The sequence below is a fragment of the Thermobia domestica genome, chromosome 9, assembly GCF_964235325.1.
Source record: "Thermobia domestica chromosome 9, izTheDome1.hap1.1, whole genome shotgun sequence".
Lineage (NCBI taxonomy): Eukaryota > Metazoa > Arthropoda > Insecta > Zygentoma > Lepismatidae > Thermobia > Thermobia domestica.
In genome coordinates, this window is record NC_137462.1 from 33,571,406 (window position 1) to 33,590,454 (window position 19,049).

At 36.6% G+C, this 19,049-nt stretch overlaps 1 long non-coding RNA gene across 1 annotated transcript in view; it reads right to left on the minus strand.

The window, feature by feature from the left end:
* LOC145693946 (uncharacterized) overlaps positions 1–19,049 on the minus strand; it is a 113,541-nt gene that overhangs the window by 47,797 nt on the left and 46,695 nt on the right. Inside the window, exon 2 of the long non-coding RNA XR_014132858.1 lies at positions 9,440–9,612. This is a non-coding gene — a long non-coding RNA (uncharacterized LOC145693946). The remainder of the gene's footprint in view (positions 1–9,439; positions 9,613–19,049) is intronic.

Below are 19,049 nucleotides of genomic sequence, written 5' to 3' on the forward strand. Positions count from 1 at the left end.
ATCCCTTGTGCCTATCTTTGTCCACTATATTTTTTAGGAAGTGGAGGGACGCCATAGATATTTTTGGAAGTGGGAGATGACGTCCCCCGTGTTTTCCTTCACTTTTAACTCTGGTTGCAACAAACGACACGCCATCGTTTCAGGATACGGTAGCTTTCGAAAAAAGACTTTAACGAAAGGAGTTTTTTTATGTTGAATTGTTATCTTTCTTTTTTTTTAACAGCCCATTGACTTATATGAGGAAGTATTTTTATTTTAAATAGACGAGATTTTACTCATTCAATTTTACTAATTTCTTCTTCTGGCCTATTTAAGTGTTCCTTGCTTTAAAAGTATTCAATGTAATATTGTTTTAGTTTTTATTTATATATATTAAAATTACATAACACAGTGTTTAAATTTCGCATAGAATACATTTAAAGATCTCAAGAAAAGGTAGTGGTCAGTAAAATTAACAGGATAAAATTCTTTGTTTTCTCATATAAATTAATGGGCTGAATAACCATTATGATGCAAGTTATCAACATTCTTAAGAGCTACTCTTGTTTATCGGGATTTAACGAAGCTATAATTAAATAATACATAATTATTTCGCTCGACTTTTCTATGAACGCACAGCTTCATTAGTTGTTAGTAAATAAATTTCCTACTTCGCAAGGTCAAGTAGTTTCCTTATTCTATGATCTCGCACACACACACACACACACCAAAGCTTGGGTCATGTAAGTTGTTACTAAAACAACAAAAACAAATACTTGCCTCAAATATCATCCTCTCATAATAGCCATGAAAAAGTCGGTTCTCTATCGAAAGGTGTTTGAAGTCCTCTGGACAATAAAATGACAGCTCAGACCTCAAGAATGTGATTTTTCATTTTGTAAAGTTGTTTAATTCTCCCTTTACAATTCTGCACATGGAATGAATTTCCTATTTTTTTGACTCTAAAGCAAATTAGTCCACGTGAGTGTGAAGTGAGCGCGGGCTCGCACTCACTCGGGCTCGCGCTCATCTCTCTGGACTGGGCTCGCACTCACTCGCGCTCGCGCTCATCAGTCTCGACTGGACTCGCGATCACTTCTCCCAACTGGGCTCGCGCTCACTCGGGCTCGCGCTCTTCTCTCTCGACTGAGCTCGCACTCACTCGGGCTCGCGATCACTTCTCCCAACTGGGTTCGCGCTCACTCGGGCTCGCGATCACTTCTCTGAACTGGGCTTGCGCTCATTCGCACTCGCGCTCATTTCTCTTAACTGGGCTCGCGCTCACTCGGGCTCGCACTCACTTCTCTCGGTTGGGTTCGCGCTCACTGGGGCTCGCGCTCACTAATCTCAAGTGGGCTCGGGCTCACTCGGGCTCGCGCTCACTTAATTCATTGGGGCTCGGGCTCACTCGGGCACGCGCTCAATTATTGAGCCCGAGCCCGGTTGAGCGTGAGTGCCGAGCTCACGAGCGTCGGGCTCGCGAGTTTGGACACCTATGCCTGTGAGCAAATTTCCCAGCTACCCTGATCCGTGATCATAGCAATTGGGAGAGGCGTATGCACACTTAGATTGCCCAGGACAGAGAACATGTGGAGCACATTGTGTAACAGGTAAGCATCAATTGTCGTTGCAATTAACTTCTCACCAAATAAACAGACATCCTGAGCAAATGCTAGCCTAAGGTCGTGTATCACATGACCTACCTTTCGTTTGAAATAAAAAGAAGTTGAGATTCAAGATGGCGGCCGACCGGGAATCATCATCCGAAACGTTTACCCCTTGCCCTATTGTACATTTTCTACATCAACTTCAACATAAATGCATCCGGGTGTATTTTAAAAGGGGTTGTAAGGGGCTTTTGTAACATCCTGTATAATATAAATGTTTTATTTCAATGTCGGGTCAGAAACCTTTGGAAATATCGTATATTAAAAATCTACGAAGTTTTATCTATTTTTTTCATAAATAAGGTGTCTGCAGCTAACCGTTGAAAGCCTCATAAGCGTTAAAAAATTGTTATTTTTATTAATAATCAATTTCGTAATGGAGGCTTTAATAAAACATTTAATTTTATTCAACTTTAACCCCTAAAAAATAGCTTCATAGACGGGAGATTTATTTAAAGGTATTGGTGGACCATGTTAGATCAAAGTTCTTAATTCATGCTAGCTATTTCTCCTAGGAAGAATCTATACTCTTACTGTGGAATTTGCCTCTTATGGCCACTCGTCACTCTTTTTAATATATCCATTTAGTAACATGCACATGCTAGTGACGATCGCACAGCCTTGTTGGCGCGACTGGATGGAATACTCCAGATAAGTTAGGATATGATTAGTTCCAGGCCAACGGTGTTACTATTTATGTCCATAACACTGACGATTTTAGCATTTAAATAAATTTGTTGCCTCTCTGGTTGCCACGTATCTGACTTCTCCATTGTACATTTTCAGCACACGTACCTCCAACAGTGTACAACACTGTACCACAACAATTCACTGTTATGTTTAGTGATAATAGTGAATTTTACATCTGTTCACATTTGCATATGATGCTAGTTCAAACAAAATACTTTTATGCTTGGCTTGGCAACACTGCTTCGTCCATGGCAACACTGTTTGTTGCTTTCGATACGGCATTTTCTTCTCATTATGTTTTGCACCTTTTATTTTGATTGCTTTAACAGTTTTCAAGATATTTACTTTAAAAGTACATTATTCCATTATATACTTTTTTGGATATTCAAATATTGAAGCTCTGTAGGTCATATCTTTCTGGTCCATAGTACCTTAAATTTTGCTCATGTTCATTTCTCATGATGCTGTATCGGACGTCCTATGTGGCAATTAGATTTCAGCGACAACCTGTGGCACCTTTCCTTGTGAGAAGAATAAGACATACGTACATTTATTATTTTCTACCTAAAAGATAAGATTTTGTATCTCAAGAAAGCGTGTATTTGAATAACATGGAAATTCCTTTATTCCCCTCTAGACCCCATTAAAATTAAAAATATTCACTATTGGCAATTTTCCTGTTTGTTGGTCCCTTAAAGCTACAATCATGCCAAATTTTATCCTTCTAATCCTGCCAGATGTGGTTAAACATTTTGGGAGTAAGATGTTCCATATAAATAACATGGGCGAAGATTATTCAGTTCCCCATAAAACGACTCTAAAGTTGGAAATTTTTATTTTTAGTGATTTTGTTAAATAATCCTATTTAAAACGTACGAGCATACCGAATTTCAAGTTTTTATTCCAATTCCAACTACCTAAAAATATGAGATTATATGTCCAAATACGAGTCCATAAAAATAACATGGGGAATTTCTCAATCCTCCCTTTAGACCCCCTAAAAATTAAAAAAAAAAGAATCATTTTTGGCAATTTTCCTGTGGGTTAGTCCCAAAAAGCTATAATCATTCCAAATTTCAATTTTCCACGTAATCCGGAAGTACATGTTATTTTGTCAGTTATATACAGAAACTCACTTTAATATTCGGCCACCACATTGTACTGGCGTTTTCTTTTATATTATGAACTACAGTAAAGTAGGGTGATAATATTGTTTATGCTATGTGAAACCTCTATACTTTCTGCAACTTTTTACAAAATTTAAACCATAAAATTTTAACTCTTACGTACAAAAATCAGAACATTTTTTCTCGAACACAAAAATTATAATCACTTTAATATTCGGCCACCACATAAGGTGGAACTTTCTTGTCGCCTTCTTCGATGCAAGAAAAAGGTTTTAATACCTAATTGGATACTCTTTATTGTGTATCATCTCCTTCAAGTGATTTTGCATATTTCCAGTTATTTTTGCGGTATATTCAGCAGTAATATTGGCCCATTCTTCTGTTAACTTTCTCTCAAATTCCTCTTTTGATGTTGCCGCCACTTTCCGAACTCTAGCGTCAAGTTCGTCCCACAAATTTTCAATGGGATTAAGGTCCGGACTTTGTGGTGGAGTTTCGATAGCTTTGGAGCAGTTGTACAGAAGCCAGTCACGCACAACATATGCCTTATGTTTTTGGTCGTTGTCGTAATAAAATTTAAAAGTCTCGCTGATTCCAAATTTGTCCGCACTCTTGTGTAAAGTCTCTTTCAGAATGCTCAGGCATTGTTCTTTTGTCATTTTAGCATTTATAAACCTGGGTTCATCCATACCGACAGCAGATATGCACCTCCAAACCATTATGTTACCACCACCATATTTGACTGTTGCTTGTAAATTCAGTTTCCTTAGTTCTTCATTCGCATTTCGCCACATTATAACCCTGCTATCTGTCTTTAAAATGTTGAATTTGCTTTCCTCGGCTAAAATAATGTCTTTCCATTATTCTGGTTCCTTTTGCACATAGATTTTAGCGAACTAAAGCTGTTTCTTTCTGCACAATTTGTCGACAAATGGTTTCTTTCTAGCGACCTTTCCGTGGTATCCTTCGGTTTTCAGTAATTTCCGAACAGTCTCTGGGTGTACATCTTTTCCACACCCTTGCAACAATTCCGCTGCAATCTTCGGTGCACTTAATTTGGGTTTTTCCTAACTTTTTCCACAATCACACGTTTGTCTCGTTCATTTAGCTTGCTAGGCCAACCCTTCTGCTTCACGAATTCTATCCTGTCTTCGTTCTTATAACGTCGCAAGATATCACCGACTGTACTTCGTGGTATATTCTAGAGACGGGCAATATACCTATTGAAATCCCCCTTTTATGACAAAAAATGACCAGCTGGCTCTGCTCAAACGTTGTGTTACAACTTTTTGGCCCCATTGGAAGTGTTATACTGCAAAGCCAATACCCATTCACACTTTCTAACACGAAGACGAGAAAAGAGTTGTACATACGACGTTCCTTCCCCCAATCATATTGTTCTGTAAACTGGAGATACAAGTAGTAAGATCATCAAGTCACTTTAGTGGCCGAATATTAAAGTGGCATGATATGAAGGCAGTTTGTAGAAAGATAGCAGTTAGTTAGGCATTGTATACATTTACAACTTTTACGCATTACGAAATAGTACACAAGACATAATAGTTGTTCCCTGTCATCGCTTAAAAATTCCTATGTATTTACATTAATGCGTCCTTTGACGTAAATGACAACAATATGGGGTGGCCGAATATTAAAGTGAGTCTCTGTATATAGTTAGCATAAGAATTATTTCGAGAAACTTTCACGAAATTTAAAAAAAAAATCGTTTGCATTTTTGGGCATTATCCGAACAGTACCCAAAAAGAAGCAGATAAAACTCTCTCAAAAAATCAGATTTCTTTTTTGGGCTTTAGCGTTGCTTTTCGCCACCGACGCTTTATGAAACGGGGATCTATATTTTAGTGTGAAAGCCGAACCTCCACAACGCATTCAAATTGGAAGCCTTTCCAACCGGCGACCTAATGTGGTACCTCATGAACCAAAGGAACGTATGCTAAACCCTTTCTATATAACTGTTCGAATTGGTACTCTTTTCTGTATGGTGTCCTAATTAATCTTATGCAATTTTTCTACTAAATTCAGTACGAAATGGACACGTACACAGAAACACTTTGAGAACAATTCAAATCAGCCCTGCTTTTCAAAGGAACTCGAACTCCCAATAGGTTCATCAACCTAATTCCTAAAGACATTGGACCACCGGGAAAGTCGAGAGGCAGTATTGTCTTAAATTCAGTTGAGTGGAATTGGGCCTTAGTTAAATGGAGGATTTCCATATGATTACTTGTACGTTACAAACGTCACAAACAAGACCGGATCCAGGATTTTCTGACCGGGGGTGCACAAATAACTACCAATATATCTTCATTAAATTTAAAGTTTCTAAATGCCTTTAGCACTTGGATGAATAAAGAATCGGCCTGGAAATGCTCGGATCTCGGGTTCTTCTCCCTTCCTGGCCTCTTTTTCTTCCCTATTTGACTTGAGAAATAATATACGTATTGTTTTGCTTGGTGAATCTTTTTTCTTGATCCTCCATTGCTTTTGAACTATTCAACTATTGCTTTTGAAATATTCCGCTTTCTTTTAAGACCTAAAGAGAAACATGACGGCAGAAATTTTCAGAAAGTGTTGCTATTTTCACTACTTGCTTCTGATTTTAGATAGTGTATATTTACAATGAAGGGGGGAGTGCACCAATAACTACCAGTATAGTTGAATTCAATTGGGATTTATTAACCCGGCAATTCCCATAGCGTTATTTATAAAGATTAAACATTCTCGCAAATAAAAGTTTTTATTTAGGCACTCCTTAATACATATTTCATATTATTTTGAGAAACTCATACCCTGGAACCCTGGTACCATGGTGTCACCTACAGGTGACACTGGGCAATACCTGTACAAACTAACACTATGCTAAACTTAATGAGAGTGGAAGCTTTATTGTAAGTATATATGGTAGTCCTGTATATATTTTGAATGCAACAAAAATTCAATCTATATAGGAGATTACACAGACATTACAACGAATATCCAGGATAAATTGAGGTTCAAACACCAAAGCTGTTCATGAAACAGTTTGAACGCCATCAAACTGAGAGTTTGTTTGCCTTTCTTGCCAACCTTGCGTTCTGTTTGAAGAAAAAAAAATCGGTTGGCATTATGGAACTTATACCAGCAATGCTGATGTAACCCAACCTCGCATCTTAAGCACATTATTTTAGTTCTCTTGTGGCAGAAACCGCATCTTCTTTGGGGACAATCCACATGGTCGTGATCTTCAACACTTCTACTATTTCGCTGCTCCAATGAAACTCTCGATGAAACAGGTGATGCACACACAACACTTTTCTTAGCACGTTTCCCATATTTTTGGCAATAGGCTTGCACTACTGCTCTCCTGAAATCAGAATATGTAAATCGATTTCCAGTGGTTGTGGTTCTAAATATTAGCCAAGCATTCTGGCACGAATATCCGAAAGCAAACAGAGGGAACCACCACTTTTTACCCCTGTAACCTATGCGCATACGGTGAACATTTTTGTCAAACTTTTCTACCCCTCCCATGTATCTGTTATATTTTTGTATAACTGACGGGCATTCAATTTGAATCTTTCTTCTTTTCGATTCGATCATTCCTATTCTATCAACTTTCGAAATTGGGAGTGGGGAGTGACAGTTAGACGCAATAGTCACTACACTCTTATCATTCCACTTGACAATCGTAATGTCTTTGGTGCACTTGAAAGACATGGATCCTCGATTCATTTTCTTTAGCAGAGGTGTGTCTTTGACAGGGCATTTCTGACTTCTGTTTTCCCTAATAGTCCCTGTTCCACCAGTGTTACGATTTGGAAGTTCTGTTAGAAAGGGCAACGATGTAAAGAAGTTGTCAAAATACAGATTATAAGGACCTAATTCACGAGGAAGACGTGATTCCATCTCGAGGACAACAGCAGCTCCCAAACCGAATTCGTCTTGCTTGGGTAAATGAGCAGATTTAGATCCTTGATAAGGCTCAAATGTGATCAGGTATCCCTCGCGCGTAGCAGCAGACCACACTTTGTAACCAAAGCTCAAAGGCTTGCCATAGATATGCTGTTTGGTGCCATGGCGACCAAAATAAGGAATCATGGGTTCATCTATAGATATATGAGAGGAACTTACTTTTTTGAAATTGTCAGTAAATTTCTTATTTAGAATTGTAAAATATTCCCTAACTTTGCCAAATTTGTCATTTTCTGGGAGATTTAGGTTGTTTGACAGATGAACATAGTTTTGAATTTCTTCTCATACTAGTTTCAACCATCTCGTTGTGAATATCAGCCTTGATTTGCCTCAACATAGGTAAGTATTTTGGTGTCAGATAACCTGTTAAAAGCAGAATCGCAATATAAACCCTAATCTCATCTGATGTTAACGTCGAGTGCGTGATTGTTTTGTGAAGCATATCTATTTGACATTTCACAAATGTGTTCAATAATTTCATCAGAAAAAAGTTCAAAGCACTCCGTTGGAGAAAATATCATTTCCTTGTTATGAGAAATCACTTCATCTTTGTCTTCCCGTCCACATTGGTTTGTGAATACCTCGTGTCTTCCGGACCACTCTCTACGTTCAGAGATAAAACTGGAATGTTTAGTCACTGATTTACTCGTTTGCTTCCCTTTCTTGTAAGGTACATCATCACTATTATAAACACTTTTCTCCCTGTCAGCATATTTTGTGTGTTCATCTTCAACTTCTTGTGAAGTAATGTTTACTTCAACAGAAGACCTCAAAACCCTTGGCGGTAATCGATTCATATCAGCCACATCTTCATCTCCGCTATCTTCTTCAGTGTTATAGTCATCTTCAGGAGGAATTAGAATTATTTCTTGTAGGTCAAGATCAGATTCGTTTTCTTCCAAACAGTCGAGAATTTCATGGAGCTTCAAACTGAAAAAAGAGATATTTTTTTAAAAAGTAATCTTGGAATCACTGTAATAAACAGTTATTTTGTATAAAATATCAGATGAATTCGAATCTCTAAAATTCCAAAATAATATGAAATGCCTGTGGGATAAGTAGTTTTCTCGACTGAGGCAAGAGATATATTCGGAACCAAACTTTGGCTGCTTTGGATTCGCACATATTCATTGGATATTAGGTTGAATGGAACCTGAGAAGTCTCTTTTAGTTGATAGCAAAAAATGTAAACGAAATGAAATAAAAGCTCTACAAAAGGTGCATATTCCTTGCAAGAAAATTCTGCACCGAATGATAACTAAATTTATTAGTTTATTGACGGTAAATATGACTAATTTTTTTCTACCAATGTAGAAGGTAACTAATTATGTATTTTCTTCTGTACAAGGGACAAAATATTACCAAACAGCAATCTTGACTTCTTATCTTTTATCACACAAGTAGACTAACTTTACCTAACAGAAATAGTAATATAGAAGGTGGGCCTTTTTTACCCTTTCTATTGCCACAAGTGAATAAGTTACGTACATCTTTCTCTCTTTCTCTCTTCCACCCCCCTCTCTCTCTCTCTCTCTCTCACACACACACACATATATATATATGCGCGTATTCACACACATACACAGACACACAAAAGCACAATATTCCAGGTTATACGATAGTAGTACTTATTACATTCTTCAATACAAAAAGTAGCTCTATATCCCAGTGTCACCTGTAGGTGACAACGGAAATTCAACTGGTCATAAGATAAATTAGAGTTTAGATTTCTTTTCTACAAAACAAATATTATCACTAACTGATACTTGAAGAAAAATACTATAAAATTTATATTACACCCACTCACCTTCTGTGACTGGTAGAAGCGTCATTTCGGGCACACCTGCTCACATTTGCGCCGCTGGTCTCTTGGATACAAAAACGGTGTAGTTGATAACGGTTTGATCTGGCGTAATGTGCACTCGCCAAATCCACTGGATTCAAACTTGGGTAATGGATTAGAACCCGCTAATTGTAGGTCATGCTCATTAGTAGTGTGCTTACCTCTGATCCTTGGGGCCCCTAGTTCGATCACCAGCCAAGTAAGGTTGACACGTTTCCTCCCATTTTTTCATTCCACCAAGTCTTCTATCACCATTCACTTCGTTTAATCATCGTTCATAGCCTTGGTGCTGCATAGGTCCAATGACGCAAAAAAGAAGAAGAAGAAGAAGAAGCTGAAAATGAAACAAAGAAATCAGCCATTGACATCTTTTTGGTTTGATTTGAGTTTAGCGCCCCTTTCAGCAGCTACGCTATATTAGACGAGGATCTACAGCTGAACGGTGGAATCCGAACCACATATAAGCTCCCGCTGGAAATCGAACATGATTCTCCCGCGCCAAAAAAACACTCAAATCGGCCATTGGCATTTCGTGACGACGGCAAATAGACTCAAAGCTGATGTTCCCATTAACACTAAATCAAAAACTTAAGAAAAAATTGTTATTGAAAACATTGAACAATAAGATTTAATGTTTTCTTCATGCACCAGTATCTCTGTTTTAAAGATTGTCCTTGGCACAAAACAATCCTAGTAACAAAGTCATTGCCTTTTTTTTATCTGTACTTGCTATCTTATCTTTATGCACATAGATTGCATGCATTGAAGCAAAGTAAATAAGTAATTAAAAAAAAGATTTTTTATGTAATATGAAAGATTATGTTATCAACGTAAACAGAACACTTTATTAAGGTATGTAAAGAGCATGGAATGAAGTAGTTACGCAAATATTAATAACAATGAAATTTACTTTTAAGAGGACGACGTAAATTCGTTTATGGAGTACATGGGCGCCTAAATGTTCATCCCCTCCCAAGATTATTGGTACCTCTTATCAACAAGAGACAACGTTAAGAAAGGTTAACAAGACACGTGAATTTATTTCAGTGTTGCCAGGACATAAAATAATATGAATGTGCTATATAACTTTCTTTTCTTTTCAAGTTCAATGATTATGTTCCGGGAGCTAAAGCTGACATTGAGAAATACATAGGTAATGACAATGAAAGAAATGATGCAATAAAAGAACTTAATCTTAGAACGTACAACATCCTTCCGGCAGGACGTAACGTCCTGAAATTAATACCATGTTTATCTATAAATTAGAATACTTTGTGTATTTCCAGCAGGACAGAAAGTTCTCCTGGTGGAAAGAGCACGTGCTCTACTTTTAGCAAGAATAATGTTGGTACGACTGTTAATTCAGTAATGGCGGGATGTTTTCTAAAGGTGATAGTGTGTATGTTTACCCTCCCTATTTTAATCCAATAAAACAGCAATTATATGTGGAGTAGAGCGAATTTCGGTGATAACTGGGTAACAGAAAAACTGCTTTGGAAAAATCGTGTCCACGTGTAAAGGCTTCGCAAGTATATATGGTATTCCTCTGACACCCTACAACTGACAAACACTGTCTGAAATTTCTGTGTTATTGTTTTCCTTTTTTTTATATAAGGATATCAAAATATAATTTGAAATGTATTACTGTAACTTCACTCAAAAAATTAAAAAAAAAACGAATTTGATGTCTATTATGTGTATGACATACCTACAATTCACTTTTACTATAAAAATATTAAAATATATTAGTATTTTGCTAACATTAAACCCAGGGAAACCCAGGGCTGGATTAACCTATCTGGAGGCCCGGGGCTAGTAAAAATATGTGGCCCCTGCTGACGTCACCTAATACATTTCTGTGAAAGTACAATAGGAAAGTTAAGGGAATATGTTTCATATTTTTGGTCTTATTTTATTTTATAATGATGATTATATCTTCATGATTCTTTTTAGATAGACAGTTGAGTTTTTGATCAGAGTGGAGGCTCCTGTCCACTTGGAGACCCGTTGCTATAGTCCCCCCCTAAGCCCCTCCCTTAATCCGGCCCTGATTAAACCTACTCTTATATTGTTTATTGATATACGGATGTGCACGAGACGAATCGAGACAGAATTTTCCTGACAATTTTCCGACGAGTCGAGACACAGCTCTTCCAATAGAAAAATATATATTTTTCGAGACGAGACATCACTTTTACAGCACATTTTCGAGACGAGACAGTCAAAGTGCGTACTGCTGAAAGGTATTCGTCCTTCCGGAAGGACAAATTAACATTCTTTCCATTGAGGAGGTGCGTCCTGACGGCAGGACGGCGCACAGTGGTCGGAAACTTGGAAAAAGTGGACAAAAATAGCTTATTCCGAAACAACGGAAGTTGACGGACGTCTCTCTATCGTTCTATAAAGTAATTGTCCTTTCTAAATCGATTGAAACTACTGCGAAAGAAATTAGAAGAACCCCTACTGCAATACGTGCAGTTATATATACATAGTGGTTCAAAAGTGTGAAAATCCCTCGCATAAATGTCAAATATTGCAAAATATAACCAAAGGAACACTGTAAGGGAGTAATAAAGATGAAGAGAAATTGGGGAGGGCACTGAATAATGAAAGCCGCCATCTTGAAATCCACCATCGCAAGTCATATATACAGTTTATAAATTGAAAACATAACATGTTGACACCTTATGTGAATTGGGCATTGCTAGCCAGTACGAAGTTATGACAGGTGTTAATATGCATCCGAGAAGCGCTTCCAGGTCCAATGTGCTCTCCCTTTAATTGTATGTGCAGCTAGTAAAAATACGGTGTAAAACAAATGTGTTTGGCCTTAGGATACAAAATTAAAGTTCGCTGTTTTGCATTCGCGAAATCTTCAAAAAAAAAAAAAAAAAAAAAAAAACTAATACTTACTGAAATGTAATTTAGTTCAGGATTATGTTGTTTTGGTAAGATTAAAAGATTCAGAATAGAATCTTCTTATATACTACTGCACTGACGTGTAATTTATAGCAGGTCCACATGACTGATAGTTTATCACTGCAATATGTGTGAGGTTTTCACTACAACTTTGATTCAGTGACGAAGGACAATCCAAATTACATACAAGAGAATATGCCTTTTTCCTTTTTAAGGCTCAGATAGCGGATCTCGATTGCGACCACAACAACATCACTCATTCGCATTTCCAGTTAGATGGGGCTGGATCGTTCAGTTTTGCACTTGGCTGCAGGTACTTCCAATGATCAACCTTTGTACTACTCATGGTCAAGTCAATAAACCTTATTTTGCAGATAAGCTTAGACTGCAGAGCTACTAACATCAGAGTATATGTAACTTTTCGATAACACTTACAAAGCTATCATATAAATGATATATTACAATGAATAACAAGTGAAACTCTTCACTAAATACACAGTATTTGAGTCCAATGTGCTATTCAACCGCTTTCATCGACCTCAGAAAAGATATAAATGGTTAAAACATATCATATTGTTTGGTTTATTTTTTACTCATTTTTCGGCATTTTTATTTGTTCATGTTTACATGCATGTTGTGGACAGAGAAAATATTCCTCTGTCCTAGAACTTCAGGTTTGGAAGCAGGAGATACTTACAATTAAATATCAATACCGATTTCATAGGAGGCGAAGCTGACAAAATCGATTTTTGATCGTTTTTGCCCAGTTTCCGACCACATTTTTATTTTCAGAATTTCATCGTATAAGAAAGTTAAATAATGTTCAACATGGAAGAAGAAGGAACATTCCCGTAATGACCATCTTTCGAAAATAAACGAGATACCAATCATTATCGCTGCTCTAGGAATTGAAATTTACACTGTAAAAATTATACGGTCACATTTACTGACCGATTACCGTCAATTCTGTCTGCCAAACGATTACTCTAAAATTTATGATATTACTGTAACGTTAACTGTAATACGGTAAATTTTAGAGTAATCGGTTGGCAACTAGAAGTGATGGTAATCGGTCAGTAAATGTGACTGTAATTGTTTAAAGGGTACGCATCATTATTTTCTGAAGAACCTTCCAAAGAAGATACATTTTTAAGTTCATTTTCCATAGCAATTTCATCTGTTGCTGATAGCATAAATCAGGCATTGAAATTAGAACAACCTTCATTCTGTAGCTGTGAAACTACCTCGAGAATCTTCTCTCGAGTGAACATGATAGGAAGTGTAAAATAAAAACCCGCACCTTATCAGTGAATAGAAATGTTGTATGTCAGTTACAAAGTATACATCACAACGCAAAATTCAAGGAAAGGCAATTAACAACAATAATGACACAAAAGGCAATATTCTTTTTTAAAAAATTCTTAAAAGTAAATAAAATATATTCAGCAAGAATGTCACAACTACATATATTCTACACTGCTAATCAGGAAACGAAAATATAGTATTTGTAATAACGTCATAAATAGAAGTTTCACAAATCTATATACAATAATTTGCTCCAAGAACGACATAATACGAAATAAAACTAAGGAGTGTATCGAAAAGTAGTTAGCAACATTGCATATGTCAGGAAAGTCAGAACAAAAGATAAAAAGTGAAGCAAACCCACATTTGTATTTTAATAGAGAACCTCTATGTGTCTACACGACAAAGATAATACAACTTACATGTCCCATCGTACATATGAACGTAGTTTCTGTTTAATTCCAGCCATTAACCGTTGCACAGTCTCGACGGTGCATTTCCTCGATGCTGCAGGTCAGTTTCTCTTGAAGTCCGCCATGTTGCGCACTGGTTTATCATTCTTTCGGAAGTTGCGTTTGACAATTGCCCAATATCTTTCCATTAATCGGAGTTGTGGGCTGTTTGGTGGATTCATGCGTTTCCCTACAAACTCGATGTTCTGTTCATTGAGCCACCGTACTGTCGTCTTAGCATAGTGTGGTGTTGCTCAGTCGGGCCAAAACAAGGGGGGATTGCATGCCTTTTATACAATGACAGCAGTCTTTTTTGTAGACATTCCTTTCGGTACACTTCTGCGTTTATGGTGGATTCTGCATAAAAAAAATACCGGAGCGCAAACCACAGGAGCAGATTGCCTGCCATACCAGTACTTTTTTCCCAAACTTTTTCACGTCAACGTACCTGTGCAGCACATACATCCCCAGCATTGAGTGCAGTATAATATTGGGGTCCCGGAAGTGTTTTTGCGTCTTCTTTTACGTACGTTTCATCGTCCATCAACACACATCGCTCTGGTGACTTTACGATGCTGTCATACAGCTTGCGGGCTCTTATTTGTGCCGTTTGTCTCTGCTTTGGTGTTTGTTTCGCACGTTTTTGCTTCTTATAGGTTTTCAAATTATGTCTGGCCTTGATACGCTGAATCATTCCTATGGACGTTCTCGCTTTGGTAGCCAAATCCCGCACATACATTGATGGATTTTGGTGTATCGACCGCACAACTTTACGGTCAAGTTCAGGGTTTCTGGGACCCTTTTTCCGCCCGGATCTCGGCATATCTTCAAAGCTGTAATGTTAACCGAATTTTTCAATGACCGATTTCACAATTGTATGATGAACCCCACACTTTTTCCTATCTGATTGTATGTTATGCCTTTGACGGTGCACCAATTGTGCAGGATTTCCCACTTCACTTCCCGTTTCACACGCGATATTTCCCATTTAACTTGGAACACAGCAACAAGCACGCAGCTATCCGTTTTCAAGGCTTCAACTGACCAGGTGCTTCCAGGTTTTGCCGTCTATGCAGCCTTGCAAGTGCACACCGACACTCCAAATGTTGCTAACTACTTTTCGATACACTTCTTAGTGTGAACCATTCAAATTATTACAGCAATGAAGTTCGTACTTGAAATCGCGTAAGATCTTACTGATGAAAGTAAGAATGAATATCAGCAATGATGCTACACTGCGAAATAGGCCACGTTTCCACTAAAAATTAAAGTACATCCAGGACAAGTGAACCATCGCAACTGAGATATGCCAGTGTTCAATGAAAGTAGCTGACAACAAGTCCAAACACAATAACGACACAATTGTTTTCTGTCAGTCAGTTTTGCAATTTCAGACGTGTTGCTCTAGCAATAGAAAGTAGATGCATAAAGGGCTTTCTTCTTCCCATTAACTCAATAAGGGTCATTTTTCAAGTTGTGTCACTACTGCAGCAAATGACCGACATGAAGGTATAACACAATTGAAACAACAGTAAAATGAAAAGCACAGGAGTTTATACAGTGAATATTAATGCAAGTATAGTATAAATACACAATAATTAAATACACAGAAATGAGCATAATGTGTTCTTTTTTTTCTTTTTTTTGTTTGTTTGTTTTGTTTTGTGGCCTTTCAACTCCCTTTATAGTCACCCGATCCACCCACATCCAGCACACGTGTTTTCATTCTTTCTACATGACATTTTAATTGTGCACCGAACAAATTTACAAACAACAAAAATCTTTTTCGTACATGGCATCCTCATTGCGTGACAGATATACAGTACTTAGTGGGAAAAAGGAATTATATTACAAGTTTTTCCAACTGAGTATGGAGTTGTATGATTTTCTCATTTCTAAACATAATTTCATTCTTCTTTAGCGAAGCTGCTCTACGGATAACACTTGACTTTGTCAATAAAGTAAAGCAAGACTTCTGCTCTGCTTCATGTGCATGCTGATTTGCTTTAGTCTCCAAACCTTCAGTTGTTTCCGTTAATTTCCTTTTCTTTCTCTGCAACTGCTATACATTTTCACTTATCTCTTTCTTCTTGCTCTGCACTTGGTTTTCTCTTTCAACACTCTTTATTTCCTCCAGCTCTGCCATATAACGCTGCCTTGCATGGAAGACATGATGCAGTAGTAAGGTCTTTATGGGAAATGTTATCATACACCAATCTATGGAGGATTGATACTGGTACAAAGCACAGTTTCTGGATGATAGTGCTAGCGAAGAAGCATCCAAGAATGGGTTGACAGACTAGTGGATGACAGAAGAGGGAAGTTCTTCCAGCCAACTACCCTGTTGGGAGAAAGAAAGCGCAACAACCACCCACACATGCAGTATCATGACAAATTATTATTCAGCACGAAAACAGTAATAGCAAACGAAAATAGTAATCAATTAAAATATTCATTATAATTACGAAAAATGTTCATTCAATATTTCTGTAAGTTTCAAGGACAGAAGTGCATTGTCAAGGATATTTCCAGGACAAAATAAATTCAAGGATATTTCCAGGTTTCCCAGGATTTCCAGGACAAGTGGGAATCCTGATTTTACATATTACACATAAAAGTATATATATACATTATTATTATTATTATTATTATTATTATTATTATTATTATTATTATTAGTATTAGTATTAGTATTAGTATTACTTGTAGTTTTATAACTTTTTGAGGCATGAACCTTTATAATATGTGAAGGTGAAGGAAATATATTAATAAAGGACACATACAAAAAAAATATGAAGTCTATCTCTTTGTTTCTGCGCTTATATTTGTATAAATTGTAACAAGAAAAATAAATATATGTACATAAAAAACTCAAAGATAAATTAGGTCGTACTCAGATATTATTATGCAAAAGTATATCAACTGTGTGTATCCAGATAGAACATGAGGGTACCAAAATGAATAAATAATGAATATTCCCGTAGTCATATATTTCATTAGAAAGTTCAAATTACTTTAACGTGTCTGCATGATTTAAGACATTTATTTTGTTTCATATCTTAACTCTTAATACTTATATATAAAACTACATGAGCTGACATAAATTATTCAGCACTTCCTATAGGGCTACAATGATTAAATTTGGCATGATTTTAGCTTTTCGGGACAAACCCACAGAAAAATTGCCAAAAGTGAATATTTTTAATTTTTAGGGGGTGTAAAGGGAATCAAGAATTTCACCATGTTAGTTAAATGGGCCTTTTTTTATACCTATACTCTTATGTTTTAGGTAACTAGAATTGAAATAAAAACTTGAAATTCGGTATGCTTCAACGTTTTCTTTAGCGTTACCTAAATGAATCATAAGAAATAAAAATTTGTAACCGTAGAGTGGTTTTATGGGGAACTGAAAAATCTTTCCCAGGTTATTTGTATGGGATGTCTTTTGCACCCCAAAATGTTTAGGCACTTTCGGCAGGATTAGAATGATGAAATTTGGCATGATTGTAGCCTTCTAGGACTAGCCGCCAGGAAGATTGCCAAAAGTGAATATTTTTTAAAAAATTTTTTTTAGGGGTCTAAAGGGGAATGAAGAAATTCCCATGCTATTTAAATGGGTGTTTTCTTGGGATACAAAATCTTATCCTTTAGATGGTGGAAATAGGAAAAGAAACAATAGAATTGTGGGTTCAAAAGGTGCGAGGTCGTAGGCCGAGCAAAGACAATGCGTAGGGTGAAGCCTCCGGATGGGCAGATTCAGGAAATAGGAAGAGCAAGTTCACGAAATTCACTGTTGATGCAAAAGCCGATAGATAAGAAATACGAGGCCGCAGACTCGGTGGCCTGGGGACGGAGTCCGGAGGTTAGTACGTATATATATATATATATATATATATATATATATATATATATATATATATATATATGTATGTAAAACGTAAGTAACGATGTAAATAAATTTAAACCCTCTCTAGTTCCTCTATATCCAGATCTTATACATATAATCTGGATATAGAGGAACTATAAGGGTTTAACTTTTTTACATCGTTACTCAAGTTTTACGTAAAGTTTTAGTAACTTTTATTGTTCACGTAGTTGCTAAAAAGCACAAAATTTTAACCCACTACTGCCCTCCTATACCTACACAACTTCTTTTGTACTGGAAAGAAACGGGAGAACTTCCACATTTCTATTTTTACCCACATTTGGATGAGTAAACAAGTCTGCGTTTACGAACATACCTGTCCCTAGCGCATCTACTCCCTGATAACCCATTCACACACGGGCCCACCAGTTTCGTCCTTCCCCAAAGTGGCAATAGATGCAATACACTTTGTATTGACTATCTATTGTTGGTGAGTGTTTTCCTTTTTTCTTGCACCAGTAATAGTTTTAACGACATATCACTTTGTAGTATATTTTACAACTAACTTACATCCAATTAGCTGGCATAATCCAAATAAATAAATAAAATAAAAATAACAACATTCTTGAACGTGTTAGCATATTACTTACAATAACAAAAGTCATGTAAAAGTAGATTATAAAGTGACTCCCATATTCTTAACCTGTGCTATATACTTTAGTCACGAATTTAATTGTTCATCTTTAGAACCCTTGTAGGTTCAGAAGGTTAGCACTTGTAAAAACCGCTACAAAAACATGCACTCTCTTTCCTCAGAACAAACTTGATTTCCTCTTATTTTGAATTCTGAACATTTCCGAATTAATTATTAATTTTGCTCGTAGTAATTTCATATTTTACTTGAAAATATCGCGTATCGTGCCTGCTAACAAGTTGTAAAAGAATGATATTTATGGAACTTCTTTCCAGAGTTGTGCGGGAATTTCCCGTCACCTCTCTGAACAACACTCCAAAAGAAAGTTATTCTGAAAATATGTTCAATTAATGAAACTCAATAAAAAAATGTCGTTATAATTGCTATTAATTAGAAACAAATTTTACTTCGTGATTTATGGTTCTTGGAATAATATTGAGACAGCTGTTTAAATATCCATAAAGACGTAACATTCTAATCTTAACCTTGACTTCTGACTCCATATTTCGAGTTAAGGAAAAATGTCGTTAATAGCA